Genomic DNA, 9,453 nt, shown 5'->3' on the forward strand with positions numbered 1-9,453 from the left:
AAAAGAGTGGGTACCGCATTTAGAGGCTTGTTTGTGAAATCACGTGCTGGAGAGGCATCAACGCAGTCACCAGACGTTACCTCTGCTCGCCTCTCACCAGAGACCCCCACCATGGAAGTGACCAAACGTCACCAGTCACCGAAAGAGAAACCAGCCCAAGACTTAGAGCAGATGAAACCCTCCTCTCTGCGAATTTCAGCAGCTGAGGGTGGCTCAGTTCAGTCTGAGGGTGAAAACGTCCAGGATCTGAAGGAGACACCTACACCAGCTACAACTCCAAGAAAGAGATGGTCTCTGAAAAAACTGGGTAGCGCATTTAGAGGCTTGTTTGTTAACCCATGTGCTGGAGAGGCATCAACCACAGTAACATCTCCAGACGTTACCCCTGTCCGCCTCTCACCAGAGACCCCCATCATGGAAGTGACCAAACGTCACCAATCACCGAAAGAGACACCAGGCCCAGACTTAAAGAAGAAGGAGCCCTCCTCTCTGGAGATCCCAGTAGTTGAGGACGACACTGTTCAGTCTGAGCCAAAATTTACCGAGTCCTCAACAGACGAGCAAGAAAGGTGCAAAACGTGTGTCAGCACTTTTGTTGAGTGCCTGGTTTTAAGGGCCTTTGCAAAAGCAAAAATGCCATACGATTTTGACCAGTTTGAGGCCATCCGTTACAGACTGTACAAGAAAATCTGGGCTGAATTCCAGCGTGAGAATATTAACGTCCCCACGAAAAGGTTCAAGAGGCTTGACAAGACCGTTTGGGAGGACCTGCACAAAAAGTGGAAAACTGCAGACGCTATTGTGTTTTTCATGGATCTAGAGCGACCAGTAATTGACAAAGTGATCGTGGCTTCTTTCAAAGAACATCTAATGAAGCCAAAACACAAAACCAGCTGGAAGTTCTTCTGATCTTCAGTTCCCAGATGAGACACACGAGGAGACCTTCTGTTCTAGTGGTTTCTGCAAAACACAGACCAGTGGAGCAGGGATTCCCTGAAGACAAGTCATTATTATTATTATTATTATTATTATTATTATTACTATTATTATTATTATTACTATTATTATTATTATTGTTATTATTATTACTATTATTGTTCTTATTATTATTATTATTATTATCATTATTATTGTTGTTTTTATGCCTTTTAACTGTATTTCATTCTGTTTAATGGAATTTTATTCCATTTTATCCTATGTCATTAAAAAAAAAAACAAAGCATCAAAAAATAACATTTGAGTTCTACAGTGTCTCTTCTTGTCAAACCAACAGTTCAACTAAATGTGTATTTAAAATTTTTCAGGTAGAAAATGCTGTTATTTTTTGAGTTTAGTTGTCTTTTGTAAATAACGTCTTTTGTAGGTTTGGTTTCTCCTGTAAATATTGGTCATCAGATGATATAACTTCTAGTTGTATGTCTACATTCACTAAATAGCATCAGTAGCTCCCAGGTTAAGTCCAGAATTCACTAGAGGGGTTGACTGGGCCGCGATCCCTCATGGGACAAAGACGTGAGGAAAACCACGCTCAGCCTGTTGCCACTGCAGCTCAGCGTCAGGAGTAAATGGATGTGATCTGAGACATTTTTTGAGTTATTCTTATTAACAGGTTTTATTTCCCATCAATGGTCCAATATAAATAATGTCACAGCCACTAAAACTCATCAGGTCAAATCTGTTCCAGTTTGAGCTCATTCAGCACAGCTCATGGCTGAATGTAGCCGGAGTAGAGAGTAGCCATGGCCACCAGTACAAATAAGTAAGACACTGTAGCAGTAAAAACATCAACAATCATCTAAACATAATGATTCTGGGTCAAAATTAAAGTATTTGTAAAGTAAATCAGGGCTGGTCTGTTTTTAACTCTGCGTGATCTCATCGTTGTCAGTAAATTTGGGAAGATTTGTATGAAAACTTTACAAAATACATTCATTCTAATTTAAAAGTTTGGCCTGATGGTGGCGCTAGAGGAAAGGTCAACTTATTGGTAGGTTTCATTATCAAGGGATTATTTATGTATTCAACAACTAAACAAAGTGCCTGACACAGGAGGATAACAGGAGGATAATAGGAGGGTTAAACTGGACGCTCTTCCTGACGTACGGTCCTGAGTAAAGGTTTAGACAGGTGTGAAAAAATGCTGTAAACTAAGAATGTTTTCAAAAATTGAAGTGTCAATAGTTTATTTTCATCATGAATGAACAGGAGAGAAATCTAAATCAAACCAATATCTGGTGTGACCACCCTCTAACCTCAGTTTGGATCCAGGCTGAGACACTGTAAAATGTCTGGTTCATATATGTTCTTTGTTATCTGGGGAAAACTTGGACTAAACAATTTCCCTGTGGGAATAAAAGTGTAAATAAAGTGATCTTGAATCTTGAATTAAATTTGAACTATACGTGTATTCAGTGTGATCTTTTTTGTGAACATTCACAAATGCTCATTGTAAAAATCATACACATAAGTAGACATCTAAAAGTAACGATATCGATGTCGGTATCAGGATATCAGGTTTGGTATTACCTGGTATCGCGAAGTCTGCTGCTCCTGCTTCTTCTTCTCTGTATTTTTGTGTCGGGTCAGAGGTCAATGGTTCGAGACCCGTCGGCGTATAGATGGAGTCGAGCTTCAAAACGACAGAGTATAAATCTGGATATAATTTACATATGTTTTGCCATGTATGGCGAATTGTTATGAATAACTCGTAGATGAATACTGACTTCCGACCGTTTTCATCGTTGTTTTAACTGGGCGTCGAACCGGTGAACCTCACATCATCAACAGTTTCAACACGGTTGACAGTTCCGCATTAACGGCAGACTGATGCCCCGCCCCCTCCAATCAAGGCGCAGAAGCAGTTCCAATAGTTTCCAAACCCGGAAGACGGTCAGCCAATCAGAGGGCCGCTGTGGTTCCAATATGGAGAATCAGACTTTGTGGTGACTTCTGTCATCCAATCAGAGGCCGGATTTGTTCCAATATTCCTCCAGGACCCTCCCCTGTCACTGGAACCTGCTGAACGGTGCGGACGGTGAGAACAGTAGTCGTTATTATTTAATGAAATTAAGTTTAAAAATAAGTTTATCTGTTTGAAAACTTACATTACTTGCTGATACTAGATCTAATACATAAAGTTACTACATACCGATGTTTTTATGACTCCGTGCTCCGAAATGTCTGTTTGACGATGCTAAACTAGCGTTGTAGCATCAGAGTTTTAGTTTTTAAAGTGTCAATATTCCCATTTTAAACTACAGAAATTAATGCATATTAACGCTTTAATCGCCGTGTTGTGCTAACCAGCCAAAGTTTATACCATAAAACCCCGTTAAACATTAAAGTGTTTAGTTTGTCGCTATTTTGTCTGAGCCAGGTGACGTTAATGAGCTAAACTATAGTCTTGTAATGTCAGTGTAATGAAACGCTTGGACCATCAGACTGTTTGTTGGTACCATGTCATTCCAGTAATGTACGTGCTGTTTAATCAGTCTCATGTTTTGTGACACACACAAACCAGCATTACTAAGTAAAATCAAAACTGCAGAAGAGGGCGTGAAACTGCTTCATCTGTCCACACAGAGTCCAGCACATGTAGGGTTGTACACTGAGTAGAGTCTCATGGCCGCCTAGTGGCGACAAGAAGTTACTACACATACAAATGTGTAAATGTCTAAAAATGACAATAATATGAAATATTTTTGAAGGAAAATGAGGAACGCTTCACGAATTTGCGTGTCATCCTTGCGCAGGGGCCATGCTAATCTTCTCTGTATCGTTCCAATTTTAGTATATGTGCTACCGAAGTAACACGACTGTGACCTGGGTGCGTACAGTATTTATATGACTGTGTCCCAGCGTGGCCCCAACACATGGTTGGCTCTTACACAGAGACAGTCTGGGTTCAAATGTGTTTATTCAGCCAGAAGGGCATGGTTTAAAAGGTCTGGGATCTGGACTGTGAGCTCCAGAGCAGCTGTGATCCACTGTAAAAAGGTCTGATGAGGGGTCTAAACTAGTCTGTGTACTGTATGTTCTGCTCAGGAGCTCCCAGGGGCACATGGGAAGTTCTGTGTGGCGAGTCTTTACATCAGGACGAGAGGAAACAATAGAGTAACTCAACCCCCCTCCTCCCACATTTGCCATCAAGTTTGTGTACAGTCAGAGGGGGAGGTTAGAAGACAGGGAGGGGGGAGGCACAGGTGAGGTCCCTCCAACCTGGTCATGAGGTTGTGTAACTGATGTTATAAATGTATTGACATTAGGATCATAACATAAAGTAACTTAATGTTTTTGGTTTGGTTTGATCCTCATTCATTTCTCTTTGTTACAGGTCAGTGTTGGTTCCACCACCTCCACCAGACGTGCTGTCACACTCACATCCTCAACTACCTCCATTTGTGCTGCTGCTTTGTCCAGTGTGGGCTAAAGAAGATCAAGAAGACAGACACAGAGACGTAAAGAGGACTGGTAGGAGCCTGGACTACTTTCCTGCTGCAAAAAACAGGACCCACATGAACGGACGGCCTCAATCACCTGAAACAGAGCTGTGCTCCTCCAACTCCTCCACTGGTTGTTAAACAGGCTGCTCCTCAAGTACAGTTTCTGTGACTGAGGTTGTTGTGAAGTGTGAACACTCAGTAAACTCTATACATTCTCGAAGTCTGCTGCTCCTGCTTCTTCTTCTCTGTATTTTTGTGTAGGGTCAGAGGTCAGTGGTTCGAGCCCCGTCTGCATAGAGATGGAGTCGAGCTTCAAAATGAAAGAGTATAAATTTGGATATAATTTACGTATGTTTTGCCATGTATGGCGAATTGTTATGAATAACTTGTAGATGAATACTGACTTCCGACCGTTTTCATCGTTGTTTTAACTGGGCGTCGAACCGGTGAACCTCACATCACCAACGGTTTCAACACGGTTGACAGTTCCGCATTAACGGCAGACGGATGCCCCGCCCCCTCCAATCAAGGCGCAGAAGCAGTTCCAATAGTTTCCAAACCCGGAAGACGGTCAGCCAATCAGAGGGCCGCTGTGGTTCCAATATGGAGAATCAGACTTTGTGGTGACTTCTGTCATCCAATCAGAGGCCGGATTTGTTCCAATATTCCTCCAGGACCCTCCCCTGTCACTGGAACCTGCTGAACGGTGCGGACGGTGAGAACAGTAGTCGTTATTTATTTAATGAAATTAAGTTTAAAAATAAGTTTATCTGTTTGAAAACTTACATTACTTGCTGATACTAGATCTAATACATAAAGTTACTACATACCGATGTTTTTATGACTCCGTGCTCCGAAATGTCTGTTTGACGATGCTAAACTAGCGTTGTAGCATCAGAGTTTTAGTTTTTAAAGTGTCAATTTCCCATTTTAAACTACAGAAATTAATGCATATTAACGCTTTATCGCCGTGTTGTGCTAATCAGCCAAAGTTTCTACCATAAAACCCCGTTAAACATTAAAGTGTTTAGTTTGTCGCTATTTTGTCTGAGCCAGGTGACGTTAATGAGCTAAACTATAGTCTTGTAATGTCAGTGTAATGAAACGCTTGGACCATCAGACTGTTTGTTGGTACCATGTCATTCCAGTAATGTACGTGCTGTTTAATCAGTCTCATGTTTTGTGACACACACACACACAAACCAGCATTACTAAGTTAAAATGAAAACTGTAGAAGAGGGCGTGAAACTGCTTCATCTGTCCACACAGAGTCCAGCACATGTAGGGTTGTACGCTGAGTAGAGTCTCATGGCCGCCTAGTGGCGACAAGAAGTTACTACACATAAAAATGTGTAAATATCTAAAAATGACAATAATATGAAATATTTTTGAAGGAAAATGAGGAACGCTTCACGAATTTGCGTGTCATCCTTGCGCAGGGGCCATGCTAATCTTCTCTGTATCGTTCCAATTTTAGTATATGTGCTACCGAAGTAACACGACAGTGACCTGGGTGCGTACAGTATTTATATGACTGTGTCCCAGCGTGGCCCCAACACATGGTTGGCTCTTACACAGAGACAGTCTGAGGTTCAAATGTGTTCATTGAGCCAGAAGGGCATAGTTAAAAGGTCTGGGATCTGGACTGGAGCTCCAGAGCAGCTGTGATCCACTGTAAAAGGTCTGATGAGGGTCTAAAACTAGTCTGTGTACTGTATGTTCTGCTCAGGAGCTCCCAGGGGCACATGGGAAGTTCTGTGTGACGAGTCTTTACATCAGGACGAGAGGAAACAACCTGTTCAGGTTGTGTAACCGATGTTATAAATATATTGACGTTGGAATCATAACATAAAGTGACTTAATGTTTTTGGTTTGGTTTGATCCTCATTCATTTCTCTTTGTTACAGGTCAGTGTTGGTTCCACCACCTCCACCAGAGGTGCTGTCACACTCACATCCTCAACTACCTCCATTTGTGCTGCTGCTTTGTCCAGTGTGGGCTAAAGAAGATCAAGGAGACAGACACAGAGACGTAAAGAGACTGGTAGGAGCCTGAACTACTTTCCTGCTGCAAAAGAACAGGACCCACATGAACGGACGGCCTCAATCACCTGAAACAGAGCTGTGCTCCTCCAACTCCTCCACTGGTTGTTGAACAGGCTGCTCCTCAAGTACAGTTTCTGTGACTGAGGTTGTTGTGAAGTGTGAACACTCAGTAAACTCTATACATTCTCGAAGTCTGCTGCCCCTGCTTCTTCTTCTCTGTATTTTTGTGTAGGGTCAGAGGTCAGTGGTTCGAGACCCGTCGGCGTAGAGATGGAGTCGAGCTTCAAAACGACAGAGTATAAATCTGGATATAATTTACGTATGTTTTGCCGTGTATGGCGAATTGTTATGAATAACTTGTAGATGAATACTGACTTCCGACCGTTTTCATCGTTGTTTTAACTGGGCGTCGAACCGGTGAACCTCACATCACCAACGGTTTCAACACGGTTGACAGTTCCGCATTAACGGCAGACGGATGCCCCGCCCCCTCCAATCAAGGCGCAGAAGCAGTTCCAATAGTTTCCAAACCCGGAAGACGGTCAGCCAATCAGAGGGCCGCTGTGGTTCCAATATGGAGAATCAGACTTTGTGGTGACTTCTGTCATCCAATCAGAGGCCGGATTTGTTCCAATATTCCTCCAGGACCCTCCCCTGTCACTGGAACCTGCTGAACGGTGCGGACGGTGAGAACAGTAGTCGTTATTATTTAATGAAATTAAGTTTAAAAATAAGTTTATCTGTTTGAAAACTTACATTACTTGCTGATACTAGATCTAATACATAAAGTTACTACATACCGATGTTTTTATGACTCCGCGCTCCGAAATGTCTGTTTGACGATGCTAAACTAGCGTTGTAGCATCAGAGTTTTAGTTTTTAAAGTGTCAATTTCCCATTTTAAACCACAGAAATTAATGCATATTAACGCTTTATCGCCGTGTTGTGCTAACCAGCCAAAGTTTCTACCATAAAACCCGTTAAACATTAAAGTGTTTAGTTTGTCGCTATTTTGTCTGAGCCAGGTGACGTTAATGAGCTAAACTATAGTCTTGTAATGTCAGTGTAATGAAACGCTTGGACCATCAGACTGTTTGTTGGTACCATGTCATTCCAGTAATGTACGTGCTGTTTAATCAGTCTCATGTTTTGTGACACACACACAAAAACCAGCATTACTAAGTAAAATGAAAACTGCAGAAGAGGGCGTGAAACTGCTTCATCTGTCCACACAGAGTCCAGCACATGTAGGGTTGTACACTGAGTAGAGTCTCATGGCCGCCTAGTGGCGACAAGAAGTTACTACACATAAAATGTGTAAATGTCTAAAAATGACAATAATATGAAATATTTTTGAAGGAAAATGAGGAACGCTTCACGAATTTGCGTGTCATCCTTGCGCAGGGGCCATGCTAATCTTCTCTGTATCGTTCCAATTTTAGTATATGTGCTACCGAAGTAACACGACTGTGACCTGGGTGCGTACAGTATTTACATGACTGTGTCCCAGCGTGGCCCCAACACATGGTTGGCTCTTACACAGAGGCAGTCTGGGGTTCAAATGTGTTCATTCAGACAGAAGGGCATGGTTAAAAGGTCTGGGATCTGGACTGTGAGCTCCAGAGCAGCTGTGATCCACTGTAAAAAGGTCTGATGAGGGTCTAAACTAGTCTGTGTACTGTATGTTCTGCTCAGGAGCTCCCAGGGGCACATGGGAAGTTCTGTGTGATGAGTCTTTACATCAAGACGAGAGGAAACAATAGAGTAACTCAACCCCCTCCTCCCACATTTCTCATAGAGCCTCCTGTACAGTCAGAGGGGGAGGTTAGAAGACAGGGAGGGGGGAGGCACAGGTGAGGTCCCTCCAACCTGGTCAGGTTGTGTAACCGATGTTATAAATGTATTGACATTAGAATCATAACATAAAGTAAGTTAATGTTTTTGGTTTGGTTTGATCCTCATTCATTTCTCTTTGTTACAGGTCAGTGTTGGTTCCACCACCTCCACCAGAGGTGCTGTCACACTCACATCCTCAACTACCTCCATTTCTGCTGCTGCTTTGTCCAGTGTGGGCTAAAGAAGATCAAGGAGACAGACACAGAGACGTAAAGAGGACTGGTAGGAGCCTGAACTACTTTCCTGCTGCAAAAGAACAGGACCCACATGAACGGACGGCCTCAATCACCTGAAACAGAGCTGTGCTCCTCCAACTCCTCCACTGGTTGTTAAACAGGCTGCTCCTCAAGTACAGTTTCTGTGACTGAGGTTGTTGTGAAGTGTGAACACTCAGTAAACTCTATACATTCTCGAAGTCTGCTGCCCCTGCTTCTTCTTCTCTGTATTTTTGTGTAGGGTCAGAGGTCAGTGGTTCGAGACCCGTCTGCGTAGAGATGGAGTCGAGCTTCAAAGTGACAGAGTATAAATCTGGATATAATTTACGTATGTTTTGCCATGTATGGCGAATTGTTATGAATAACTTGTAGATGAATTCTGACTTCTGACCGTTTTCATCGTTGTTTTAACTGGGCGTCGAACCGGTGAACCTCACATCACCAACACTTTCAACACGGTTGACAGTTCCGCATTAACGGCAGACGGATGCCCCGCCCCCTCCAATCAAGGCGCAGAAGCAGTTCCAATAGTTTCCAAACCCGGAAGACGGTCAGCCAATCAGAGGGCCGCTGTGGTTCCACTATCGAGAATCAGACTTTGTGGTGACTTCTGTCATCCAATCAGAGGCCGGATTTGTTCCAATATTCCTCCAGGACCCTCCCCTGTCACTGGAACCTGCTGAACGGTGCGGACGGTGAGAACAGTAGTCGTTATTATTTAATGAAATTAAGTTTTAAAATAAGTTTATCTGTTTGAAAACTTACATTACTTGCTGATACTAGATCTAATACATAAAGTTACTACATACCGATTTTTTATGACTCCGCGCTCCGAAATGTCTGTTTGACGATGCT

At 42.7% G+C, this 9,453-nt stretch overlaps 3 long non-coding RNA genes and 3 other non-coding genes across 6 annotated transcripts in view; 3 read left to right on the forward strand and 3 right to left on the reverse strand.

Annotated features, from left to right (window-relative positions):
* Window positions 1-3,707: 3,707 nt before the first annotated feature.
* On the reverse strand, window positions 3,708-3,813 carry LOC125007527. The gene has a single exon (XR_007112741.1). It is a non-coding gene; the product is annotated as a U6 spliceosomal RNA (small nuclear RNA).
* A 1,000-nt stretch (window positions 3,814-4,813) lies between these two features.
* On the forward strand, window positions 4,814-6,480 carry LOC125006203. Its single transcript, XR_007112543.1, has 3 exons — window positions 4,814-5,157; window positions 6,172-6,245; window positions 6,350-6,480. It is a non-coding gene; the product is annotated as an uncharacterized LOC125006203 (long non-coding RNA).
* LOC125007529 lies at window positions 5,837-5,942 on the reverse strand. The gene has a single exon (XR_007112742.1). It is a non-coding gene; the product is annotated as a U6 spliceosomal RNA (small nuclear RNA).
* A 38-nt stretch (window positions 6,481-6,518) lies between the features above and the next one.
* On the forward strand, window positions 6,519-8,798 carry LOC125007022. Its single transcript, XR_007112641.1, has 2 exons — window positions 6,519-7,173; window positions 8,469-8,798. It is a non-coding gene; the product is annotated as an uncharacterized LOC125007022 (long non-coding RNA).
* LOC125007530 lies at window positions 7,847-7,952 on the reverse strand. The gene has a single exon (XR_007112743.1). It is a non-coding gene; the product is annotated as a U6 spliceosomal RNA (small nuclear RNA).
* Window positions 8,799-9,056: 258 nt separating the features above from the next.
* Window positions 9,057-9,453, forward strand: part of LOC125007021 — a 2,392-nt gene continuing 1,995 nt past the window's right edge. The window contains exon 1 of the long non-coding RNA XR_007112639.1: window positions 9,057-9,293. This is a non-coding gene — a long non-coding RNA (uncharacterized LOC125007021). The remainder of the gene's footprint in view (window positions 9,294-9,453) is intronic.

This window comes from Mugil cephalus, chromosome 4 (genome assembly GCF_022458985.1).
Source record: "Mugil cephalus isolate CIBA_MC_2020 chromosome 4, CIBA_Mcephalus_1.1, whole genome shotgun sequence".
Taxonomy (NCBI): Eukaryota; Metazoa; Chordata; class Actinopteri; order Mugiliformes; family Mugilidae; genus Mugil; species Mugil cephalus.